Source organism: Cyphomyrmex costatus, unplaced genomic scaffold (genome assembly GCF_001594065.2).
Source record: "Cyphomyrmex costatus isolate MS0001 unplaced genomic scaffold, Ccosl1.0 scaffold241, whole genome shotgun sequence".
NCBI classification, from domain to species: Eukaryota; Metazoa; Arthropoda; class Insecta; order Hymenoptera; family Formicidae; genus Cyphomyrmex; species Cyphomyrmex costatus.
In genome coordinates, this window is record NW_017276489.1 from 58,657 (window position 1) to 84,827 (window position 26,171).

Sequence of the window (26,171 nt, forward strand, 5' to 3'; positions counted from 1 at the left end):
ATATGATTTTAGTATAAATAAAAATATAACTGAAAAGAGAGCTTTAGTGCAATTCAAGTAACAAAAAACATAGACTTTGATGATCCGTAAATTGTTTACATAATAATTTATAGTTTCACATTGTATACACATAGATACAGATTATTATTGGATTGGAAAGAAAATTATTGCCGTTTTTTTAACTCAGTGTATATATTAGAATATATTTGTTATGTAATTAGATTGGTAATATATCTAGTAATCAATAGAGCAAAGAGTTTCAGCTTTAATAATTTTTTTAATTGCAGTATGATGATTTTTAACGGAGTGATGAACAATGGAAGTCAAAATATTCTTTTACTTAACTCGCGAGTAACTTGCTAATAAAAAATCGTAAGAGCATTTTTAAAAAGCGACTTTATAAAAGGAAAACTTTCAATTATCGAAAATTCTTACAAAATTTTTTTGAACACGTAATAAGCACCTACAAAATGAGAAAAAACAATTCCATCATTTTTAGTTCATAGTTGTTTGTATGTAAAAATTATTAAACTCACAGAAACTCAAAAAATCTAGTAACCTTTCAAAAGTACATATAAATTTCAAACTTTAAAATCCTTTTACAATTTAAATTCCGTTCGTTTTTAACGAAAATATTGTATAACATATACAACTTTGATTTAAAAAAAAAAACCGACAAGAGAACTTTCTTTCCAACTGAATATATTTTACGCGTATAAACGCACAACCTTAAACATAAAGACATGAAAATCCTCGCAAATGCGTAATAAAATTTCACACCTCTCTCTCTCTCTCCTCGTCTATTCCGCTATAATTATTTTCAACAGGTTAAACATACGGACATTGTTAAGTAGTTACGTTAAAGCGTCGCGCCCCTGAAATTATACGGGGAATCAAAACCTGGAGGTCGGCAAGGTTGGACTTTCTCGCGACAAATGCAAGGACTTCGGTGAGAAAACGAAGAAAAAAAGGAACGTCGAGATGAAAAAAAAAAAAAAAAAAGAAAGGTCAGTCTACAAATTGCAGCATCAACATGGCCTTCGGACGCTCGTATGAACGGTTATGCGGAGAAGACGACGATGCAACGCAACGGAGCGGAGGTAAAAGCCGAGATAGAACTCTAATCCGCGACGTGCGAGCATCGACAAGGAAGTAGAAGGCGGAGAAGAAAGTTAATTCGCGCGCGATTGTCCGGCGGCGTCGCGCCATTCCACCATAGACTAAACTCACGATCCGCGACTGGTTTTTCCCTTCTAGCGCTCGTCGCCCTCGTAAATGTCTCTTTCACTCCCTCCCACCCTTGAAGCAGTACTAGGTGGAATGCGCGCGTTGCTGGGAATAAGAAAGTTCCGATTACGGTACCGGGTCGGTGCCCGCCAGAAAACCAGCGTACATGATTAACCCCGTCATTTACAACGACGTGTCGTTACTTATCAGCAAAAGGATCGATATTTCCTTCGAATCAATCTGCACACGATGTGGACACTTTTAGAAACTTTTAATTGGAATAGTGAAATATTAGCTTTTGTATTACATTAAAATCATACTTTTAGTATTTTTTTAATTCTTTGTAAAGATTATTGCAATGATTATTTTACTTAATTGGAAAAATTTACGTATATGCCGTAAAATTCGATATATACATGTAGTGGATTTATTTGTTGTACTATATATAGGTAAAAGAACAGTTTTACTAAAGTATCTAAAAACTTAACTAGATATAATTTGTAAAAGATTTTGTTGGATAAAATAATTACGCTTATAAGCATGAATGATGCTGAAAACAGTTTTAACATTCTATTAACTTGTGAGCGTCCTATATAATTATTTTGATGATCCAAATAAAATTATGTTTAGATCTATAAAAAATAAAATATCTGTAATATCTATGTTATCTGTAAAATCTGTATTTTCAAATCTAGCAAACACGTAAAACAGCATTAAGATGTCTTCTAAAGTTCTTTATGAGAGCGATATCTCAAAGATATTTCTTTAAAAAGAAACTCTTAAAGATATCTTAAAGTTGTTTTATATGTCGATTTCCATTATTATTGGTAACTAAAAAAAGAATTGCGAAAATTGTACAATGGTATTAGGACTTTTCGATTCACATACAGTTTTTCATAAACAGTACGTATGTAGGTACATGCCGTAAATACATGCTTCTCAGGCTGGTCTGGATCGTCTGGATTAAAAGAAAAAAGATTTAGTGTCTTCAGCAAAACTGTTTTAGTTGAGGCATTTTTTTAATAGCAATCAATCAATTATTTTGTTTATATGAAAAATTTAGTTACCTTTATAAAATAATTGTTCTACTTTGTAAATAACAAAAATATTTGTCTATCCCAATTAAATAATTTAGTTCGCATAAAATTACAGTTTTGTCCGATACATTTTTTAACCGAATTGAGTGAAATTTTGGTTTGTAGAACAAAACATTTTTCCTAGTATATGTATATATATATTTATAATTGTATGCTGAATGCACTACTAGCTTGTCCTATGACATAGAGCACTTTCTCTTCAGCGCAGATACTGCAGTGAAGGCTAATCCGCGAGAAGGATGCTGGCTATTTCATGGTCGTAGTATCAGTTATTAACATACTAGATAAGATAAAAATTTTTTTACGTGCTTACTTCCTTTCGTCCACCTAGCATGATATTCATAACATATTGAAACTGCAATAATTTTTAAATGATAAGTGATTACGACTATACGAATTTTCATAAATTAAGCATTGAGATCACAAACACATGACAAAATCCTTTATGTCCTTCGTTTAATTTCAAGTTGACATTCCTTTCGCAGAATTTTAACTTGAGAGCTAATTAAAGCGAGATCTTTATAAAAAGGTCGACTTGATTAAATTTTAATAGCAACAAGCCCGGAAAAGAGACATCAACGCCGTATGTGTAATTTAAGGTTCATCCACTCTTACACGCGTATTTACCCACGGACATTATCGCCGAGAGTCGCGTCGAAATGACACGTCGACCATAGTGCGCTACGTTACTCTTCCGTAATTACAACTCACAGAGTGTACCATTAATTTTCGTATCGTTTCCCCCTCGCTGAAAAAGAACAGTAGAGCGTATACGTAGCATATTTCCTCAGACTCTGCGCGGAGTATCTCCCGCGTACGAAGCCGCGCATCGTCGCTCGCTCGCGGCCGTTGTTGTTCCAGCTAATCGCTCTAAAATCGGATTTTTCCGCTCGCGAAATCGCGCGCGCCTTCGCTTCTGCGTCGCGGAAAAGTGCATCTCGTCGGGGCAAGCACGGTGAAAGCACGAACCTCCTCCCACCCCCTTCCCTCCTCCCCCCCACACCGCCGCGGTTCCTGCCCCCCGTTTCCCCCCTTTCTCCTCTCATCCTCCCCATGCTTTGTATGGGCCCCCGCCCCCCCCCCTTCACGTCTGTAAAAGACTCCATCGCGCTCGCGCCTTGACGAGAACGGTGCGCGCTGTTGCGAGCTCCCCTCGTTCTCTTCGCCCGCTCCTCCCAATCTCTCACTGTCCCCCGTCCCGCACCCGTGTCCCGCGACGGTTGTGCACTTCTTCTGCGGTGTACTCTCGCGATCCGACGAGGGGTTAATGCACTCCTAGAGCAAACCATAACCTTAGCCGGAACCCTCGAAGAAGCGCGGGAATCTCGCTGTCGACGAGCCTCTCGCGGTACACTCTCGAGATGCATTTATAATTGAATTAATCCTTGGAAAACAAAACGCGTTAAATTATATACTTTAATTTACTTCATTTTTTGTGACGACGTAACGACGATTTCTTAAAAACTAATCGTTAAAATATTTTGTAATGTAGCAGTAAATATATCTTTCATATATAAAAAAATCAGATATGTTCAATAAAAGAAAGAAATAAGATTAATTAGATCATAATTAATACAAATACGAAACCTGTAACATTCTAGCTTGGATCTTTTAAACGCTTACATATGTATATAAACTACCACGGTACTATCACGAATTAATTAAGATTAATTAGATTTCGCTCGTTCTTTGCAATGCAATGTATAAAGAAAAAACGGTCTAAATCGAGCGGTAATAAGATTTTTTTATAAAATAAATTTCTAGTTTACAATGTTAATACAACATAAAAATATAAAAATAATATCGAACGTTTCGGAACTCACACACACACACAACACGGGTCCTTCGTCAGCGATTCTTATAGATGTTACAATATTGTAAACTAGAAATTTATTAAAAAATCTTATTACTTACCGCTCGATTTAGACCATTTTTTCTTTATACTTTGGAATAAGATCATTTACGAACAAAAGTTAAGTTCTACGAAATTAATTTATTTTTCTCGGTATTTAAATCGCAGTCTTTTTTTTTATCTGTGAACTTCCATTTGAGATTTCTATAAGTTTACATTATATTTTTTTCACTTTTCATGTATTAAAAAAACTCATCTATCATCCAACAAAAAATAAATAAGATTATCTATGTATAAAAGACATCATAAAAACATATTATAAAGATGTTATTTAGACATTGTTTATTGACTGAGTTGCTTAGAAAAAAAATTAATTTACTTTCCTCAGATTGCGTAACGTTTTTAACTATCCATCTTTGGACGGATTCTTCAACTTGAAATCTTTATACAACATTTATATCCTACAATTAGAGAGAGAGAGAGAGAGAGAGAGAGAGAGAGAGAGAGAGAAAGATCAAAAATATTTATCACTAGAATCTTTAAAAGTACCATCGATATTTGAGTGTAAATTTTGGTAAATGAGTTTAAATCTGTAAAGAAATAAGTAAACTACAATCCGACTTCTGATGGTGAAGACTCGTTAAAGCTTTCACAAGTATATCAGAATTTTTTTAGATGTTTATATAATCCTAAATAATAAAAAATTTGCTGTTTCTCAAAGATTCCTATTTATGATGGAAGAGATAAAATTCATGTCGCCGACGAAAAGTTAACGTTTGAATTTTATAATTTTATTATATAATCAATATCTTGGTTGCTGCGAATCCATGTGGCAAATTTCGTATGGCGGAAAGTAAGTGGTTAGTTTAGTCTGGGCGGAAAGTGGCCGGTTACAACGCAAGAACGATCGCGCGTATCAAGGGAAAGTATCTCAGAAACACGTGCGATTATCATATGACGCCGCGATCGGACTCTAAATGGGGGCCTTTCGGTGGAGAGCACGCCAGCATGCGCGCAGGGGACTTTTATAAAACGGCGTCGTTAAGAGAGATGCGAGTAAGATATGCGATTAAGATTCGTGGACGGAGACCTTGGCGAGCATTGTCCGTGCGTGATAATTGGCCGCGGTTTTGTATGCGTGTTTCTTCGACAGACAGAGTAGTTTGTCTCTCGTACGTCTCTTTCTCTATCGAACTGGCTCGCGGTCTATGTTTCTTTCTCTTTCTTACTCTCTCTCTCTCTCTCTCTCTCCCTTCCTCCCCCCCCCCCCCCCCGCCTCTCGCACTAGAAGTAAACTCTATAGAACGTCGGTCCACGGCCGACGAGCGAGCGCCTTGGAGGCGTAATGACGATCATAGAAACTCTCGAGGCCAACCCACGAGAACTAGAGTTTCGCGAAAGTAAAATAGTAGATTTGCGAAGAGATCGATACATGTATGTATAAAATGTTTCAAAATCATACCAGATATCTATTTATTATAGACGACTTTAAAAAGGGTACGTAGGAAAAGTAAAAAAACTATTCTCACGTATAGAAAGATTTTGGTCAGATAAACGTCAAGATCTCTCTCTCATGCGAACAACAAAACTAAATTTCCCGATTTTATCTGAACCTTTCGCCAGCAGTCTAAGTCTCGAAATGTTTAATGACAATGACAAAATAATTGCGATAGATGATAGAAAACCTATGCTAAGATAAGATCAATTCTGAATTATAAACGTACGAAAAAAGAAGAAACATATATATAGATGCGATCACATCGAGATGTATAGATTTGAATTAATATTCAGGAATTAAATAAATTCATAAACCGAATGTGTTTAAACATTAGGTATCTTTGTTTCTAATCTCTCACGAAACCACAATTTATCATATTTTTATATATATCATATATATCTATAATATATAAAAAATTAAAATTACATTAATATGTGTGTATATACTTATAAAAATCAATTTCTTTTTTATCCAAGTTCTAGATTATTATTATTATATAAAGACATATATTAGCATAACAATTCATGAAATTAAATATACACTGTATAAATTAAAATATTGAAAAACTCAACGGCTCGTGTAAAGAGACATGGCCGGTCTCGTTGCTTCGCATGTCTTACAATTAACGCCGAGACCCTCTCTTGAAACGTATCGAGCAAAAAATTAGTTAAAAAAGCCAATATCAACTGGTGTTCTTATAATACAGTCTGGCCACTCACCGATTGTTTTCATTGGTCAATTCAAATCCCCCTCAAATGGCAGGATGTATAAAGTGTAATATAATATTCAAAAATATATGTTTTAAAAAACACGCATTTCAATTCACACTATACATACACACACCTATACAGCCATTTTGTAGTGACCAAACTATATTACAGGGACGCTAATTCAACCAAAAAGTTTTTATCAAAACTTATCCATGATTAGTTCTTGCCTTCAGTTCCTCGTTGGATCTAAGTGTAGGAACCAATCATATTAAAGAATCACTAAGCGCTAATTGATTCGTTGAACGTAAACAATAACTTTACCATTATAATGACTTATGATATCATATTTTACTACAGTTTTAGATAAATAATTTTGGAAACGAATAAGTCGATTTAAATAAATTTTTCTATGAATACTTTTTTGTTTTATTAGTATATATAAAAAAATTTGATTCGATTTATAATTCTATAATCCTAACAAATTTGCAATAAACGTATAATCAAGGCACACAAAAAATTAAATAATAACTTTTAATCCATTAAATGGATTATATTCTAATTTTCACAAACACAATAATAGAACAATCTAATGTTGTATCTTTTTTATAATGCTTTGAGATGTAATACACACATTCTTAACAATCCTTTTAGCAAAAAATGATGAAAGATCTTTAGATGCGTACTCGGCTAATTATTAAAAAATAAGCAAAGAAATCAAAATGTTCTTTTAGATTTGATCTTGTCAAAAGATATTGTTTTCTCTCTCTCTCTTTCATCTAAGCTGAGGAATCTTATCTTTTGCGACAGTAAGCTGTAGTTTAAATAAAAAGAATCTATAACGAATTACTTCGAAGAAACAAATCTGTCGATTTCGAGTAGCGTTCGCGCGAATCGTGACACGTCGTTTTCGCAACTGTGGAAAAGCATGTCGCGATAACTATGAGGAGGTCACAGTACGACGAGATTAATCGGGCCGATAGGCAGCGGCGCGGAAAATTTTAAATCACGTTGTCCTCGGAATTCGCGCGATAATGGACATTATCGCGTGTGCCATGGACCAGCGGAATGCATCACTCGGGAGCGATGTCGCAGAACTGCATCCTTCGTCTTTTACGTCGAAGTAAATCCCTCCGCGAACGATACGCTCGTCGCGCAATGCACGTAACGACGTTATGCGAGATAAAATCGCGAATTATAGCGTATATTCACGATAACGAGTACGTCGCGTGCACGACGCACGCGTTTTAACGATGCAATTATGGCCCACCAAGTTTTACGAAGGAAACGAAACGGATATTCGTATTGTTGAGTAAAAAAAACTTGTAACTCCGAAATTAACTTACACCCTGAGAAGAATGTTTCGGTATAATAAAATTTGTCTCGTTGATATGTGACTAACGAAACTTTCTTATTTTTTCATTAAAAAATTGTATTATTGCTATAATCAAAATTTGATTATTGTATAATACAATTTTAAAATGAAAAAGTAAGAAAATTGTTTGGTTAATCACACATATCAAAAAAATAAATGCTTATTTGTATTAAATATTTCTCTCAGTGCAGTCTACATTATATATAACGGGCTAAACAGAATGAATAAATATATTGTAACATAATTCAAAACCTGAACGCTATAGTAATAAAAAAACCGCACCAGAGGCAAACATGCAAACACAATTCGTTAGTAGAAGATTTGAAAATGCATTGGAATGATTTTTAACATGCAGATCTATGATGCGCGCGCGCAATGTATTGTTGAGTGAGGCCTTGATGAGAAACAATTTTTCTTGTTCCTCCGGTCCGAAGTATATTACGTATCGTGGTTATGAGAAATCACAACTACATTACGATTACGAATTAAAGATCCGACTAACGGAACTTATCCTCGTCATCCTCAATTTCCAACGTGCAATCGCCGTGCAATCTCAATCTTTCCGACGCACAGAGTCTCTGACACGAACTTGCACTCCGCGAAGTGTTGAAAATAACCACTCCAACGTCCCTGACGAGATGAGAATGTTGAGTTTACCGCGAATAGTGCGTTAGTTGTGTGTTGCGACTTTGCACTTCCTACTCGAAGCTCGTACGCACTTTCGTGCGCGAACACACACGCATCTCACCACGCGCGCCAAGTATGCATTTCTACATACGTGTGTGCGAGACTACAACAATAATAAGGTTGAGTCATGCGCATCAGAGACCTTCACAAACAGAAGAAGGGCCTTGGTCCGTGCCCCGGGCAAGGCGAGGATCTCCGTCGTCATTATACTCCAATGTGTGCGGCCTCCTTCTCCAATTCAACGTCCTTTTTCGGAATTTATCGAGATCCATCCTTCTTTCGTCTTCAAACGCAAGAGAGAAAATCGAAAAACTTGGCAAGAATAAGTGAGAAATTAAAAAATTTTTAAGAGAACAGTAATATAAAATATTGAGAGAGATATTTGAAATATTAATTTAACTAAAAAAAAAAAGAGGAATATTTTTAATTAAAAATTAATTAAACGTTGCAAATTAAAAGTTGAAGATTCGACATTATTTTCACATATATGTATGTTTGAATAATGATTTTTTGCACGAAGAATAATAATTGATTCATATTAAATTGTTAAAGCTACAGTTTTTCCTAAGAAGAATCTTGACGAAAAAAGGAACGTGCCAGAGGTATGTACACACGCGTAAAGAAATCAGCAATCACGCCCGGCTGGAAGCCAAGGGTCGCCATCTGTTAAAATCCATGGCCTGGAATTCGCTTGGTTTTTGTCTCACAATCAGTATACGAGTGTCCATCGTCGCCTTGCCCTTGTAAATAATTTGTGACAAATGATCCTGCGAGAATGCATTCGCTTTGTTTGCAATTCGCAAACGCGTACAGAATGCAGAAAAGTCGTAATGTAAAGAATTCCGAGTCTCTAAGAATCTCTAATTGAAAATAAGTTATACATAATTTCTTAAAAGTCACGTAGACATTCTTATATATACGTCATAAAGCAAAATAAACATATTAAGTACTTATAATATAATAGATTATTTCAATTAAATTCTCCCTGTGCTTGAAGTAATCGGCATAATAACACTTTAGATTATTTCGATCATATTGAAAAATGCTGCACGGTGAGTAAGTTGCGGATTCAACGATCGCACGAGAGGAATTTCTCTTCATCCTTATATTATTTTGAATACTTATACGCGCACAATCGGATCGTACGCTTAATCACTATGACAAAGCAAGTAACTTCCTTGAAGGCGACGGTCGCTTTTCAATGCGTTTGATCGAAGAGAAGGGGAGGGCTTCAATAACGGCGTAAGGACGCATTTTACAATCCTCGATGGAGGCTGACAACACCACGCGTTGAAATCCGCCGCCAGTCATGTTCCTGACTGGTCAACAGTCTGGAATGGACGGGACTAACGTTGATTAGAGAGGGTTGTGTATGTATATAGCAGATCGACTCGTCACATTATATATTCCACAACATTTATTAAAACTTGGGAGTGGATTACTTGAAACATATTTTGAGAAATAGGTATATTTAACACCATGAGTTTTAAATCCATATCATGATACTGTTGATATACACTAGAGATTTTAAGTCCACATCACGTTGATGTTAATATATTAACAACTCTGTGAGAATTATGCATGGTTTTTAAAGTGTTTAATTTGAAATTTCGGGAATCTGGAAATTATATGCTTTATCATCAAAGAACGAATTTACAATGGGATAAAATGTGGCGGTGTTGTTTCGCTTAGTGCTTTTAGAGCCAATGAGATATTTTTCGTAAGAAGATCGTGCGAGATTTCACAGTATCGTTCGAGGAGAGATAGAATCATCGAAGGTCGTTGACGTCAGCCATTGCGCTCTGAGTAATGCAATAATGAAAACGCGCAACGCGAGAAATTAGGCGAAGCAATTCGCCTTGGAAAATTCCTGCTCAACAGGCATGCGACAAATATATAGAAATATCTAGTATTAAGGACGTTCTCCGAAAAATCCATTTTCTTTAGATTTTTCTGAAACTTACAGAAAAAGCTTGTTTTAGTGTTCAGAACATATGCTTTGAAGCTCAGTACTCGTTACGGGATTGAAAATCGAGATATTCCACTTCAAAGTTGAAACGTTTAACGTAGAATCCCTATCTAAAGCTTATTCGAAAGTGGTTTTTAATTCACTGTAAAAAAAGGTTTCTTTAGAATTTTTTGAAACAAAGAGACATAAAACTTGATATTACAAGGAATAATATGAAATTTTCCTGAATATGTCTTCCGGTATTCATTTTTAAGAAACCATTTAGCAAACTAAGCAGCTCCGCTATGTTTTCGACCGGCGGCAATAGCGAAAGCGAGAGGGAAACAAGTGAAAGAACGGAGTGGTAGTCAACTGTTACTTTCTGTGTGTAGGGGCGATTGCGTGGAAACTTTAGGTTGAGCACAACTGCAGTCGGAGAACGTCCTTAATGCGTATATTTTAATCCTCCCCCCAAAAAAAGGATTTTCGAATGTGTATAAGAGGGAAATAGCAATGTTATACAAAAATTATATGATTTAGTCTGATCTTCTTTACCATTTCTTATGTTAGTCCAATATGGTGGTCTAGAACTATCCCATTGTGACATTTCAAACAAAAGCTGTGCAATCTGTATTTACAAAATATAATAGTCCACAGACTAGTGATTTGCAAGAAGAAATAATATAAAGTTTTTAAAATTGAACGTCTAATGAAAACGTATTGTTATACGAAAAATGTGTGCGTGAGATATTGATGTACTATTCCGTGGGATACGTCAATGACACGTAAATCGCCCGTGTGTAAATTCTACTTACAGTACTAATTGTATTTTTAGGATCTTCTTAAGTGTTGTTTGCAATATTGTAAAAAAAAATGTTAACATTCTAGCAACTAGTGTCCTAAATAATTATTTTAATGATCCAAAATTATTTTCAAATCTATAATGTATCTAAATTTTCAGATACTTTAGCATAACCATTCTTTCCATATAATTTTTTTAGAATTATATGTAAGGCCGCATCGCATCGATGCAATTTAGCGTATCAAATTGTAATCATGTGTTTTATATAGTCTCGGAAAGAACACGAAAAGAATTCAAAGCGTATATTCTACAGTAAAATTGAACATTAAAAAAAAAAGTAGTTGCTATTGTTAGACAGACAACCGAAACTAACAACCATGGAAGAGATATATTTATATTTTACTGCTATACACAGAGAAGAAATTCTAACGAAAGTGTGTGAGCGAGAGTGGAATAGTTTCCAGTCGATGACGCAAGTATATGTACGCACTCGTAATTATTCAGGGATGCGATTAAATGCCTGCTGTTTTCTTCGATACTTCACTTCATGAATGAACTACGCGAAATCATATCATATTTATAATCATATTTGTCCAAACTTTTATCTTGTTATATAGCTCATTTTTAGAACACGCACCGACGGATGCTACGTCTAGAAATGCGGCGAGAAAGAGAGCGGATGCCGAGTAGATTCAATTATCGCCAACCGCAGGGAGTCCGTAAGCGGGAGCATCGATTAATATCGTGATGCATGTCAGCGGCTCCGAAATCCCGCGATTGATCAATCCTAGAATCTTGCCCAAGCGCCCACGCCGTTCGCATCGCGAAATCGCATCGATTAGATGAGACAACTCTGATTCATCGATCCGCGAGAGCTAATCAATAACAGCCTTGCGGCTGTCGAATCGATTGATCGTTTATCGTACGCCGTATTTGTCTCGTGAGAATATCGGTGATGTAAAAAGTACATTAAGAGCCTAAATATATCATGCTTCTCTTCTTGCGTAAATATAACTCGACATCTTATCTGAAGATAAAATCTAATGGAGTTGTGTTCAAATGGCACTTGTATCCAATGATAAAATATATCAAATTTATCCAAATACGAATCAACAGTGCGCTAAAAGAATTCAATGTGTTTACCTACCAATTGAATAATTATTAAGTTAAAAATTATATCTCTTTTATATACATATATTCTATGTATTTTTATATTTAAACACTTTTAGACTAAAATGATCAAAATACATATATTTAGAACGTAGATATAAGCATATCTTTATGCTTTTAATTTATGACGAAACTCTGCTCCAAGCTATGTATTATAAGTACTGAGATAACGCTTGTTATGTTTTAAAAAACGACAAATTAAGATATTAAATTCGGTATTACAAACAAGCAAACGATGTAAAACACAGTTGACATAAACTTTATTATAATAATTTCACAATTTAAAATTTAAAGCGAAACGTTTCGACTCTTACTGTAGTCCTCATCAGTCTCAATAATATATACAAAACATTAATATAAATATAACAATTTAAACAATAATTATAAAATATGAAGTCAATAAGTCAATGTTCTCTCTTAAGTCAAATTGTAAATTGAAGGAAAAAAAAACCATCTCATATGGCTGTATCTGCATCATGATTCTATGGAACCATTAATCAAATTAAAACCGAAATTGAAGATAAACACAAAATCAGAACCAACTGTAATCAAAACTTACATTAATTTCAGATACTTCAAGATTAATTCTCTCTCCTCAACTCAAATTTATTGTAATGTAACGCAGATGTGACGTGTATAAGAAGACAGTTGTCAAAAGAATAAGGGAAATTATGATTTGGCTGCAGAAATGTCACACACTGTTTATCATTGCGAGATACATAATCAAAACAAAATATCATATGCTTTATCTAATTTTTCAGTGTCTTTTGGGGCATTAATACCATTCTCTTGTTCTTTAATGCAAAGCATTTCTGAAATCAGCCTCTTGTTGTAATGAGGCTCTACACCCATAATCTGAATTATTCCAATCAAAAAAATGATTATGTTGGTTGCAATGTTCAAAAATTACAGAAAATTTTGAGGGATCTCCTCTCATATTGCGCTTATGTTCCCCTATTCTTGTGTTCAACTTTGTTTGACCTACATAAGACGAATTGCAGTTACTACAATTGATTTTATAAACCGCATTATTTTTTTGTATAGTATCTGTATTGTCCTTGTGAACTTTAATAATTTTGTTGAGTTTATTAATACTCCTAATTCTTATGGTAAATACGTCTTTATTTAACATTTTTATGTATTATATGTTTGAAGGTGGTCTCCGACCAATAAACACGAATGTCAAACATCCTTTTTTTCTGCGTCTCTTTTGCATATCCCTAATACGATGACGGTGTTGTAACCGGTTTCGGATCAAGGATCAATGGTCCTCGCGATTTTCTAGCAAGCGTTACTGTTTCGAGGCAAGCACAAGACCGATTAACGACCCTAACCTAATTAGTCGACGGCGCGGCGGCGCGGTGAGAGAAAAGAACAAGGAAGAGAGACGAATAAAAGGATGAATGTACTCGCGTATATGTATGTATACACGAGACGGTTGGCTGAATTGAAATATTCGCATTCTTCCTTCTTCGCTAAGGAGCTCGAAATAAGATACGCCAGTAATATTGTATTATTGTATTGTAAATATTTCATAGACGTTCTATTATGTATATAAATAAATAAAAATCACAAATATATTATCATCCGTTTAAGTTAAACAAATCAATAATAATCAAATAAAAAAAATCAGTCTTAAATATAAAATATTTATATTGTTTCTTTCGCTTCGATATTTATAAAATATCGTTCGCGGAATAATCGTAAGATAACCATACCTTGTGAGGTTAGGTTAGGTTCTTTCTTCTTGTTTCATAATAAGAAATACCGATAAATAAAGAAAATTCGTTTGATTAATAAAGATATAATATATTTCAGTATAATAAAATTAAATATACCATAATTAGTGTTTCATTACTAGCAAAATAGAATCCAATTAAGAACTTCTCGAAAGTCACGCACACGAGTCGTACAGGAATATTTATTTTCATTTATTTCCCGCGATCACATATAGTGAAGAGAAAAAGGAGAAAGATTGATATGAGAGATAAACCACTTCTATATTTTTTTCTTTACCTCCCGCTATCAATTAACTTATTAAAAAAAGGTCATAATTATAGTATATAAAATTTGAATTACATTCATTATTAATCTTATTGCCCGACAGATATTAAATAATACATGGATTTTTTATTCTCTGGGAGAGTTCGATGTTAATATCTATCTATAGAATATCTTTGAAAATTACAATAGATTTGGAAAAAATTTATTTTATCAAAATTATCATTACAATAAAATGTTCTAAATATTAGTTGTTTTAATCATATATTGTTTGATACTCTTTTTAATTGTAGATGTTGCTCTTTTAACACAAGCAAATACATTTTTCGCAAATGAAGAATTAAGCCAAAGCATAGTTAACATTAATACAGCGTCCTTCTGAGTTCGCGGTAATCGCTGCAGCCTTCTGACTTCGTTGTACCATGACTAACACTGATAGTAACATTACGTATTCAAATTGTTCCACGATATATCGTTAATTGACGTTACAGTCCGCAGTAGAAAATGGTCCGCGCAGAATTTTCGCGGGTATCATACTTTTTTACAATTAAGCTCAAAGATTAACTATTATAATAACGTTTGACTGTCATTAAATTCGTGTCAATGTTATCCGCGCACTAACGATCTGCAGTTACCTTCGTTTCTCTTAGCGACTACTATAACATATCGATCCAGTGTATATCTTACTCCATGGAAACGTTAATTTGAATGATGATTGATTACTATAAATAAAAGGTCGTGGTACATTTTATACATCACGCGAAAAAGAGCGAATCAATTACAATTCTACACACTTACGTTTTACTCTCTCAATCAATTTTACTTTAAGGATGTATTTTTATAATAACAAAATGAAAAAATTATGAAAAAGATACTTACAGATTTTTTTATTTATATTGTATTTTTGAAAATAATACAAAAAGTTTGGCGGTGATTTAAAATCCAGAAAATCAAAAATTAATAATAAGAAGGAGTTATGTTTTTAGAAAATAAGATAAAATGAAAAAAGTTTATTTAAATTACAAAGCTGTATTGTTAAATATAATTATTGATTTTAATGAACTCAGTATTTCATATAATCATATATATTGTATATGAAAAAAGTTTAAGACTCGAAGAATTACGATCGAGACGATTTAACTAAATATTTAGATAGATACAGATGTGAAAATAATTTGATTAGATTATCCAAATAATTATATTTAGAAACGTCACACACACAAAAGAATGCTACAAAAAGATTTGATATTCTAACAATCAATTTGAGAACCTTATGAAATTATTTTGATGGTTCAACCAAATTATTTTCAAATTTCTATATGTAGTTAAATTTTTAGATACTTCAGCAAAAGTCCTTGTATATGTACAACATTCTCTCATATAGAAAATTTAAATTTTTAATTTCAGTGTCATTTTGGCAGTTATTTTTTGCGGAGACTACTAGACATCTGTGATATATTCTTAATTATTATTTCATAATCAAATTAATAGATTCATTAAAAATAGATCCTTCTTATTTTTGTTTTAAAAAGCATTTTTAAATAAAGACACTTCTAGGTTAAGAAACATCATTTTAAATGAACAGGAGCTTTAATACAACGCGGGAAAAAATGACAGGCTCGTTTAAAAAATGAAAGAGAGCATTTATCATTCAAATACGTGATGCGTCTCATTCATTAGCCTCGAACTTGCCTTCGCAAATATTTCCACTGTGACGATGATGGGTGGTATTTACTCGCGTAGCGTTTCAAAATCCATCGGCATCTTTAGCGCGAAACTCGCACGATCGTGCACGTTATTCCGAAGGTAAACCGCTCCAAGGTAAACTAAAGTCAGCCGTAGCTGCAATTGTTTAATCGGTCGCAATAATAACACTCGATTCAGCATAATTTTACGCGTCTTTGTATTTCTTGCATATCGCGTGATATTCAACAAACGTGCGGACACAAGTTACCACGAGAAACGTGTCCCTCAAACAAAACATGATAGCGAAATGCTCATTAATAAAAATGCTAAAGAATTTATTATATAGGGTGTCTCAAAATTCGTGATTCAAAATATTACAGTAAAAAAGTTTTCAAAAAATTAAACCAAAAAATATATGCATGTAAATTATTGTTTTAAGCAATAGTTTCTAAAATGTAACGGTTGAAATAAGCTAATTACATTTAGATGGTACCTGTGACTGTGAGTACATTAGTGAGCGCATTCAAGCGAACACTCCCAGCTTCCAACGATCGCTAACGCATACATTATATAAATTATAAACAGGTCGCTATTCGTGGCCATCTGAACACAATCTGTAATTGATGGCGACACCAGGGTACTTTTTTCGGAAAGCCAAGCCTGGCGGTGCGGCGCCAAGATTCTTTCTATATAATTATTTAAAACTAATTTTTTTAATTCGTGTAATAAGGCGGTAAGAAGCATTTATTGAAACCTGAATTTTGACAGACAATATGGCGATAGCGTAGCTAATCAAAGCATCCAATCACTGTACATAGAATATATAGACTTTATCCAAAAGAATCGATTGCTCAATTGATTTCGATCCTGCGCGCCTCGCAGGACTATATTCACTCCTATTTTACCATTCCTGCCATAATGCTTTTTTTTTTGCTACTTCGTTCGGTTTGGAGATCCTGGTAACTGTATTACTATATTCAAAGCATCCGCCAGGATTCTTTTTTCGGGACTACACCACTGAACAATTTGTCTTCTGACATACCTATACTTATGATTGGAAAGCTATTTGCATATTCTTAAAAAATAAATACGTTGAGAATCTTTCATTCCTTTTTAGAGTTTCATAAATTGTTTAATATTTTTTTTTAATATTGTATCATATTGAAAATTTTTTATAATTAATATAATGCGAAACTTGTGTATAGTTTGAAATTAATTGACCATGTCACTAAAATAATAAAAGTAAGGTAAAAGCAAAAGAGAATGATAATTGTGTGTTTGCACAAATTCTTACGAATCATTATCTACATATGTACGTACATTCCTATATATTTTACATTTAGATGTTATAGAAAATTTCGTCAGTGTACAGAGAAGACTTTTCTAGAGGACCTATAGGTCACTCACACAACACACACAATAAATTATCATTCTATTGCATACCATGAAGAATTCTACTTTTATCTTCAACAGAACCGAACAGTTTTTTGGCGTGAACAAATGAAACGTATGGTATCGCACGAAAGCTGTTCACGAGTCTTTAACAAATCGCGAGCAAACATTAATAATAAAAGTAAAATTCCCTTGTGATATACAAGACTACCTTAATGAGATCAAGCCGATGCAAAAACTTTCTCCTGCGCCGCCGGTTCGTGCAGTGGTCCTTGACCATGACCGCATTTCCCCATGGTCCCCGGGACAGGCCGCGTCACACCGAGATAGTTGCGTCACGAGCGCGCAGGGCACACGGCGCGTGCGATTACGTCTAGCCGGCCGCCCCCCTCTGCACGAGGAAGATGGGTTCACGCGGTCGACGGGGAGCGGATATTCGACGAAGACGGAGAACCCTGGGGGAGAGAGGAGGGACTCTGAACCCGCGAATGTGCTCAAGAGTCAAGGCCTCGGCCCAATTCGAGTTCGTAGACCCGGGAGGATAGGTCACACGTATGCACACACACGTACACCGCGCGTGCCCTGTCTCCTTTCGCACTTCGCCTTCGTAAAGGTCATTTACTTTTACCAGCAGCCTGCCTTCCTCAAGGCTCCCTCTCCGACCACACGCGTCTTTACACGTCTTTGGGGATCGCAGCGAGCAGGTGCATTGTTGCGGATGGCCCATATTCCGCTCATCGTTTTCCAAAAACGTTTTTGTCGATTAATCTTCGATTCCATAAAAGTCTCATACCCGTTTCTATCAATGTAGATTAACTTTAAAGTGGACAGAGAGAGAGAGTTTAATTCTTATTTTCAGTTAATTTAACGTTCAATTTACTTTTTATTTTATCTGTTTCTAATTCTTAAAACTAGAAGATATTTAGTTAAATAAGAATTAAAATTAAACTGTATATAGATACATAGTTAGAAACTAGGCCTATTTCTATCAATGTAGATTAACTTTAATTTGGGTTAACTTACTCTCTATTTTTTCTCAAAATTGAAAAAAGGTACAAAGCAGCTGAGTCAAATTGAGTGGGATTAAAATTAATCTTAAATTGATAGAAATAAACGTGTTACATATTTCTACTAATGTAGATTTACTTTAATCTCGAGTTAATTTACTTCTTAATTTTGTTAATTCTTAGAATTAGAAAAGAAAATACAAAGTGAGTTGAACCGAAAAATTGAATAGAAATGGACACCAAAAATACAATTCCGTCGAAATATGCTCGTGAAAAATTTTCCAAAATATTCTAAATCTCTCGCATATGGTTATACTTATATGTTTTTACATTTATTCCTTGCAGAAGCGCAATGTAACTTGACAGATTTTCTACATTCTCATCGATGAAGCGAGATGTTAAATAAAAATACTAACTGTGTGATGTATTTGTCAACCATGCACAACGCCTTCAAGGTTAAGCAAGTATGCTGTCGACGAAAATCACGGTTGAAAAATAATCGTTAATGACAAACGATTATTTTACGAATATGATTGATGACAAATACGAAAATAATTTTCGTCCACATCACGTACTATTACGATCGTACGGAACGTAAACATAGACTGTAAACACAGACTGTGCTGCAGTCAGATGCGCGATCGATGAAATTAGTCATTAAAAGTGGTATGAAAATGAGCAAAGATTATATCATTTGTGTATAACACATACGAAAGAGAAAGACTTATTTTACATTTATACAGCATTACCTACCAAAAAAGTAACATAAAAACAGTACAAAAATAATAATACAAAATGTTAATATTAGTTATATATGCATAAATTCTTTTTTTTTTATGGAAGTTAATTATTTTGTCCTCCATTTTGTGTTTATACTTGTAGAAAATGCTTGTAAAATGGAAATAATGCTTGTCCTATATTGTAATTCCGTTCCAAAACAAAGTATACATATGTATATACATATAACCAGTGAAATTATCGCAGCATCCGTGTCACATATCTTACCGCCAATTTATCATTGACAAAACGCAATAGGGGTAATATAAACTGCAAGCAGGAGAATATATAGATACTTACAATGAATATAGATATGGCACGAAGGTAAATACACGATGATACACGCGGTGTCGTCGTTCAGGGACGTGGCATGACGATTTGCTTCCAACATAGACGAGGAAATATGTTGCGATCGACGAGCGTCGTCATTAACTATCAATACGCGCTATCCGCGCCCGAACAAGCGCTTGAACGCGGAATAGAATTTGTGAGCGATTGGACTCGACAATGATTAAACATTCACGCGGCGTCGTATCTTTCAGGGTCGTCCGTGCGTACGATGCGTGCACTTTGCTGCCAAGATATATAAAGATGAAAATACGCGTCAGCAAAAGGAACAAAATTTCTTTCGATAATTTTCCGGAAGAGAAAAAGAAGAGATTTTGTCAACAGACAAAAATATAAACTATAAAAGGTTACGAAACAATTTCTGTACAATTCAATTAAATCGTTTCATCGTTCAGAATTGAAGAAACTCGTGTTTCAAAAATATATGTAAAAATCTTGTAGAGCAATTGTCTTTAAATAAACAAAACTCTTCAAATCTGAATTCTTAAATAAACAACGAGAAAGGCGTACATTCCTTTTTTATTGATTTCGACATTTAAAAAATCTCCAAATCTTTTATCATTGTTTTAAAAAGCTTCCGATTATTTTATTCCTTTTAAATGCAATTATTTCTTATCAATTAAATTTTTTCTTTTGCTGCTTTTGCAATTATCTCTCATATTCAGAACATTTTGGGTATGATTTTACAATTTATAGAAACCTACTATATTTAATCTTTCGGAGTCGACCGTGACGGTGCTACACGTGGTCTCAAGGCCTCTTACATGTATACGGGACCCTTATGGTGCGCGCCGTCGCGTCGTAATATTTATCGAACGTATACATCAGTTTTAGGCGCCCTCGGCCCTGGGCGCCACGAAGGTCGCCACGTAATCGCTCGATGAGGAGCGAGAGAGTGTGAGGATTGGGAGAGCAGAGTAGAGAATTTATATTACGTTGCCGTGCTAACGCAATAATTTATGTAATTGAAAATTCAAATTCCTTCGAAACGACCTCTTTCAATAATACATCGAATTTATCGTAACTCTAATTGTAAATTGTTAATAACGTTAGACCATCACTGCAACATAGTAGATTAAGTGATTCGTCCCTCATAGAATTTTAATAATCAAAACGATATCTTTCTGCACGGTATCTGATATACGATACAAACTGATATCAAGTATAACTTCACGAAGTATAACGCTCTTGATTATTATTCAGTTAAAAAAAGTTTTTCAATTTATCAAACTTGCCAGTAATAAATTCAGCTACAAAATTTAAAGTAATCCTAGAAACTTCCTGAATTAACTGTTGAGATGAAAAAAGATGAATATACACCAATTTATTATAACTATATTAACTATATTAAAGAAACAAATAAATTAATAGATAAGAATAATCTTAATGGCTACAAGGAGTCAAACGCTGTTAACACGGAATTTTGTATCTAAGATATTTGTATATTAATTGCGCACCGTTAATTAACAGCGTTTGACTCCTTGTAGCCATTTAAGATTATTCTTATCTATTAATTGTTTTATATTTTGTTTTGAAGGAGTTTAATTCATTTTTTATTTTTTATTTATATTAAAAAACATAAGAATGTTCTGCGTTTGAGCCAACCGCAAACATCGCAGGCAAACCGAGAAGGAGAATCGCTCGAGGGCCGAAAGTCGGCCTAGGCTGAAAATACTTGTATAAAATATAGTTCGTGTCTCGAGCACGAAAATCATACGAGTGACGCGAGTGAGAGTTCCGTGAGTTCTTATCATGCGAATCTGAAGGAACTTATACATCCGAATATAACCAAGATAAACTTGGAGATGATAATAACTTTTTAAAATATAAAAAACGTTCTTTTTTATTATATTGTTATTTTTTAACTCTATGTATGTTATTTGGTTAATATCCCAAATTATAATAAAAATATAAATAATAGTTATAAAGAAAAATATTAAATATGGAATTGGCAACTCCATACGCATAAACTACTGTAAACATTGGCTATTGTTGAGAATGACTACAAAAATGTACTATTTAGCATTTAATTGAAGAAATTACAACCTGTAGCTATCTTTCCTGTATCTATCTTAGTACAACTATTATAATATCCAATTTTATGCTATACTTTTTGATAAAGAAAAAAGGACCTACTTATATAAAATTTACTTTACTTTTGTAGTAAATGAACGATTATCGTATATTGTAAGGTAATTTTTACATTTTGTAAAGTAAATTTTGAGAGTTATCTTTATATTCTTGGGGGAATATATAATATAATAGTATATAATTTACGTACTTTATTGCAAGATGTAAGATAATCAATTGAACTAATTTACTATATAATTATAATTTACTTTTTATCTTACACCTGCGATATTTTTACTTTCAGATAAGTAGAGTTTGTAATAAGTGCGCGGTAAAAATAGCTAAAGTACTTTTATTAGTCTTGTAAGGTAAAAATTACTCAACCGTTCTCCTCCGTGAAATCACATTACAATTTTCTTCATTATAATATGTTGATTACAATTTAACTGTATTTATTTGATGTTGTAGCAGCTTTTAGTGGAAACTTTGCAAGTAGCCTAAAATAAAAATATTACAGAATATTATATTTACAATATTGTTATTTCAAATAGTGTATACGCATAAACTACTGTAAATATTGGTTATTGTTGAAAATTATATTGAGAAAAGTGTACTATTCAGCATTTAATTGAAGAAATTACAGCCCATAGCTATCTTTCCATATAGCTATTATAATACCCGATTTTATGCTATACTTTTTGACAAAGAAAAAAGTTACACACATCTAAATCTACTAGAATCGTTTTTGTTTTTTTTTCAATAAATAATAAAGATGCTGCTTCAACTTAGGCTTTCTCGCAGAATTTTGCCAGGTAGGAGAATAGAATAATCCTGTAGCATTTTTCGTAGTTTTTTTTCAAAATTTTCTTTTGGCTCTTTTGTCTAAACCTTATAACAGAATTTATCTACGAGTGATTTTATTAAAATCATTCAAGAAAGAATAGTATACATACTCGCGTGTATGTATATGTACTTCTTCTCTATATACTATACATTTTAATTACGATTACAGAGTGAAACAATACTCGTATATGCTGATCTATAGTCTAGATCTGTATGCGTGATGGTCGAAGCTGGATCACAGTGCTTATTATAATTGCGTGAATTTTATACTTACACAATATATAAAATTCACACAATTATAATAAGCACTGTGATCCAGCTTCGACCGTAAATGGCTTTCTTCTTCTAGTTTATTATTGTTTATCAATTGTACGGTCTTAGAAATATTCTAGTATTTGTATGCGTGATTTTTTTGTGAAAAATTTTATAAAACTATCAGAATATAATTATGTAGGACGCTCAAGAACATATAAAATTATTTACAGTACTGCTCATTAATGCTTCCTATACATAATTATTTAAAAAAGAGTCTTATTAGCAAAATTAATTTCAAGTCTGTACGTATAAATAAATTTTTAAATATTGCAGCAAATTCTTTCCGTGTTTTTACTAATTATTTACTTACAATGTCAACGAAAAATAAATTCACATTTCCAAGAGATAAAACGTTGGAACGTATTATCAACGTAAATCACAAATCGCTTTGTGACGTGCCGAACGTAATGCTCACGTCGCTCACGATCATAATATATGCGATTACAGACTGACACGAAAGTTCATTTTCACAAGCGAGCCTCGTCGCGGCCGTTTGCTTTTCGCTCGACCTTAAAGTAAAATGGTCCAACCGTTCGATCGCTTCGCCTCGCCTCGCCCCGTCGCATCGCGTCCGTCGTCTGTATCTCTAAATCGCCGTGGTCGGCCTCCTTTTGCTATTCTGCAGCATGCTTTCAAACGCGTGTCCCACGCACGCGAGCGGCACGCGGCGCGTCTCACGTGGGCGAAGCACCGTCGCTTTTAACTGTCACGGCCGCTCGCAACTTAAACTTTTGCCTGAGAATACGAATCCTAGACTCTATTGGCCGGCAGCTGTGATTCTTTCACGTGTGAAGCATTCGATAAAACACGTCGATTCTTTAGCGTTTAATTACTCCGATTTATGATTTGTACAAATCATTATAACGAGTTATATTTATTATATATGTTTTATGCTGATAATAAATATAGCCTTATATTTCATGTTAATATATATATAAGATAAGCATAGATTTATGCTAAGATAAGCCTGTTTTTAAATATCTGCCATTGTGGATCTTTATAAAACATGGATGTACAGCGGGTTCAATAATGAGATTATTCAGTATAACAAGTGGACAAGTAGAATGGACTAAACTACTTAAAAGTCGAAAAGTCTTGTACCATTTTGCAATTATTGCAATAATTAATGAGATAATAATTTCCAAAGATCGGCGAATACGTGAATAAAATCGACGCAAAAGACAACTTTAAGATATTTTTCCAGAGTTCTTTATGAATTATCCAAAAGATTTTTCTTAAAAAAACTCTCAAAAATATTGAAGTTGTTTTATGCGTCGATTTTAAATCCTGCTCATTGGGCAACTAAAAAAAATTGCGAAAACTGCAAAATGATGGAGGACTTTCGACTTACAATCAATTTAGTTCGTTTACCCGTCAACGAGAAATTATGCGATCATTACTGGACACTCTGTGTATGGGATATATAGTAGTAGCATAGTTAATTATATTATTATAGAAACTTTATATATATACATATATATAACCTTTTTTGTTTCATTACGATGCGCATGCGTCGAATGTTTATATTCCAGAAAGAACGATTTGGCTAAAGTATTGTAGTAAAAAGAAATCCATTATTTTTGCATGAAATCTATTGGAAAAATAATGGATTTCTTTTTACTACACCTAATATTTACAATTTGTGTATACCACCAAAATAATTATTACGTATAGGAAATTCAAAACATGATAAGCAATGCTGCAAGAAAATTTAACAATCTAGCATTCTAAATAATATTATTTTGACGGTCCAACAAAATTATTTTCAATTCTGTAATATCTAGATAAATTTTTAGATACTTCAGCAAAACCGTTCTTTCGTCTAAGACTGAATAATCAATATTACTAAGGAGAGTCGTATCCGTTCGTTAATTTTAATGAAACAAGTTAATTTCCTAATTTAAAATCAATTTTTTTATCAAAAAATACCACGTTCCAAAATATAAAATTTCCAAAGTATATCTATAATAATATCAAATCAAATCACATTTTTGTCAAGAATAAAAACTGAAATTTAGAGTTCACTTTTTGATTGCTATAATTATCGATACAATACAACGCGTAATTTCTTCAGAACGTTACTTATCTAGCTCTCTGTTTTTACGACATTACAATCCAACGCGCGCGCTCCAAATTAAAATCCTATTACAGCAAAGTTCTAAATCTAAAATTAGAATCCGCAATCTCTTCGTAGGTCACGAACGAAAAAAAACTCTTTTTTAATCACACGTAATTTAACAATTATCTGGACATTTTTCTTAATCGACGACAGAAGCTCGCCATTTCGGATGAAATGGTTAAAAAAAAGAATCCCCTTACCTGTCGTGTTCCGTGTCCTGCTATGCGCAGGGGAAGAAGGAAGTGCAGCACTAACGTCTGTGCGCGCGGGGCCCGACACCTGACTCCTTCCGCACTCACTGTACCCACTGCGGCAACGTTCCCTTCCTCGCACCGCGGGTCTTCCCACCCTCGCGACGATTTTTTTCTTCCGATGCGCGAGCCGACGCCGATCCACTGCGATTATTTATCCGAGTTGCGACAGTCCACGCGACTTGCATCACTCGCGTGCACGATGCACGCACGCGGTCACGCATCCACTCGCAGCACACACGCACGCACGCACGCACGCACGTTCTCCTATCTCTCTTTCCTAAACGTTTCTTTTTATTTATTATTTCTTTATTTTCTCCTTTTATATTATTTTTCTTTCTTTTTGTACACTTTCTATCTATACTTGTTCTTAGATGGCTTGTCCCGAAACAGGATCGTACATCTATATATCTATCTGTTTTTTTTATCGCCCTCTCTGTGGAGAGATTTTTCCGGAAAAAAAAGCACTGACACTAATTATGGCTTTCGATCCTCAAAAAATTGTAAATCGGTAAAATTCCGTGTCTTTTAAATCGCTCCGACGAATAGTATCACGTGGTTATAACAGCACATGGTGCATCATCCAATGCAACGATTGTCTGACAAAGATCAGTTCCTTAAATTGAAATCACCGACGATAAACTAACAATTCAGTTTAATTATAGTTCACACTCTTATACGTCCCTTCTAAAAGATACGGCAAATCCAAATCGACTTCCTTCTAATCCTATACGTAAGCGAGTTTCACGTATATCTTTGAAATGCAACGCTATACTTTTACCATATGATCGGCACGGAAAATGCTATTCGAACTTACACGTGTCCCCGGTTAAACTTGGAGATAACACATTCACCGACAGTTCCTCTTTCTCTTCCTTCACTTCTCACGCCGCTCTCGCGCGCGAAGCGCGTAAATAAGCGAGACCTCTCCCTTTCTTATCTCTATCGCGCACTTCTTTCTTCCGATTCTTCCTCAAACGATGCAAAAGAATACGATTG

At 34.1% G+C, this 26,171-nt stretch overlaps 1 protein-coding gene across 1 annotated transcript in view; it reads right to left on the reverse strand.

Moving 5' to 3' along the window:
* Positions 1–25,415, reverse strand: part of Eip74EF (Ecdysone-induced protein E74) — a gene marked incomplete at its 3' end in the record, with an annotated part of 64,823 nt that extends 39,408 nt beyond the window's left edge. The window contains exon 1 of the mRNA XM_018540305.1: positions 25,122–25,415. The remainder of the gene's footprint in view (positions 1–25,121) is intronic.
* Between the last annotated feature and the right edge of the window lie 756 nt (positions 25,416–26,171).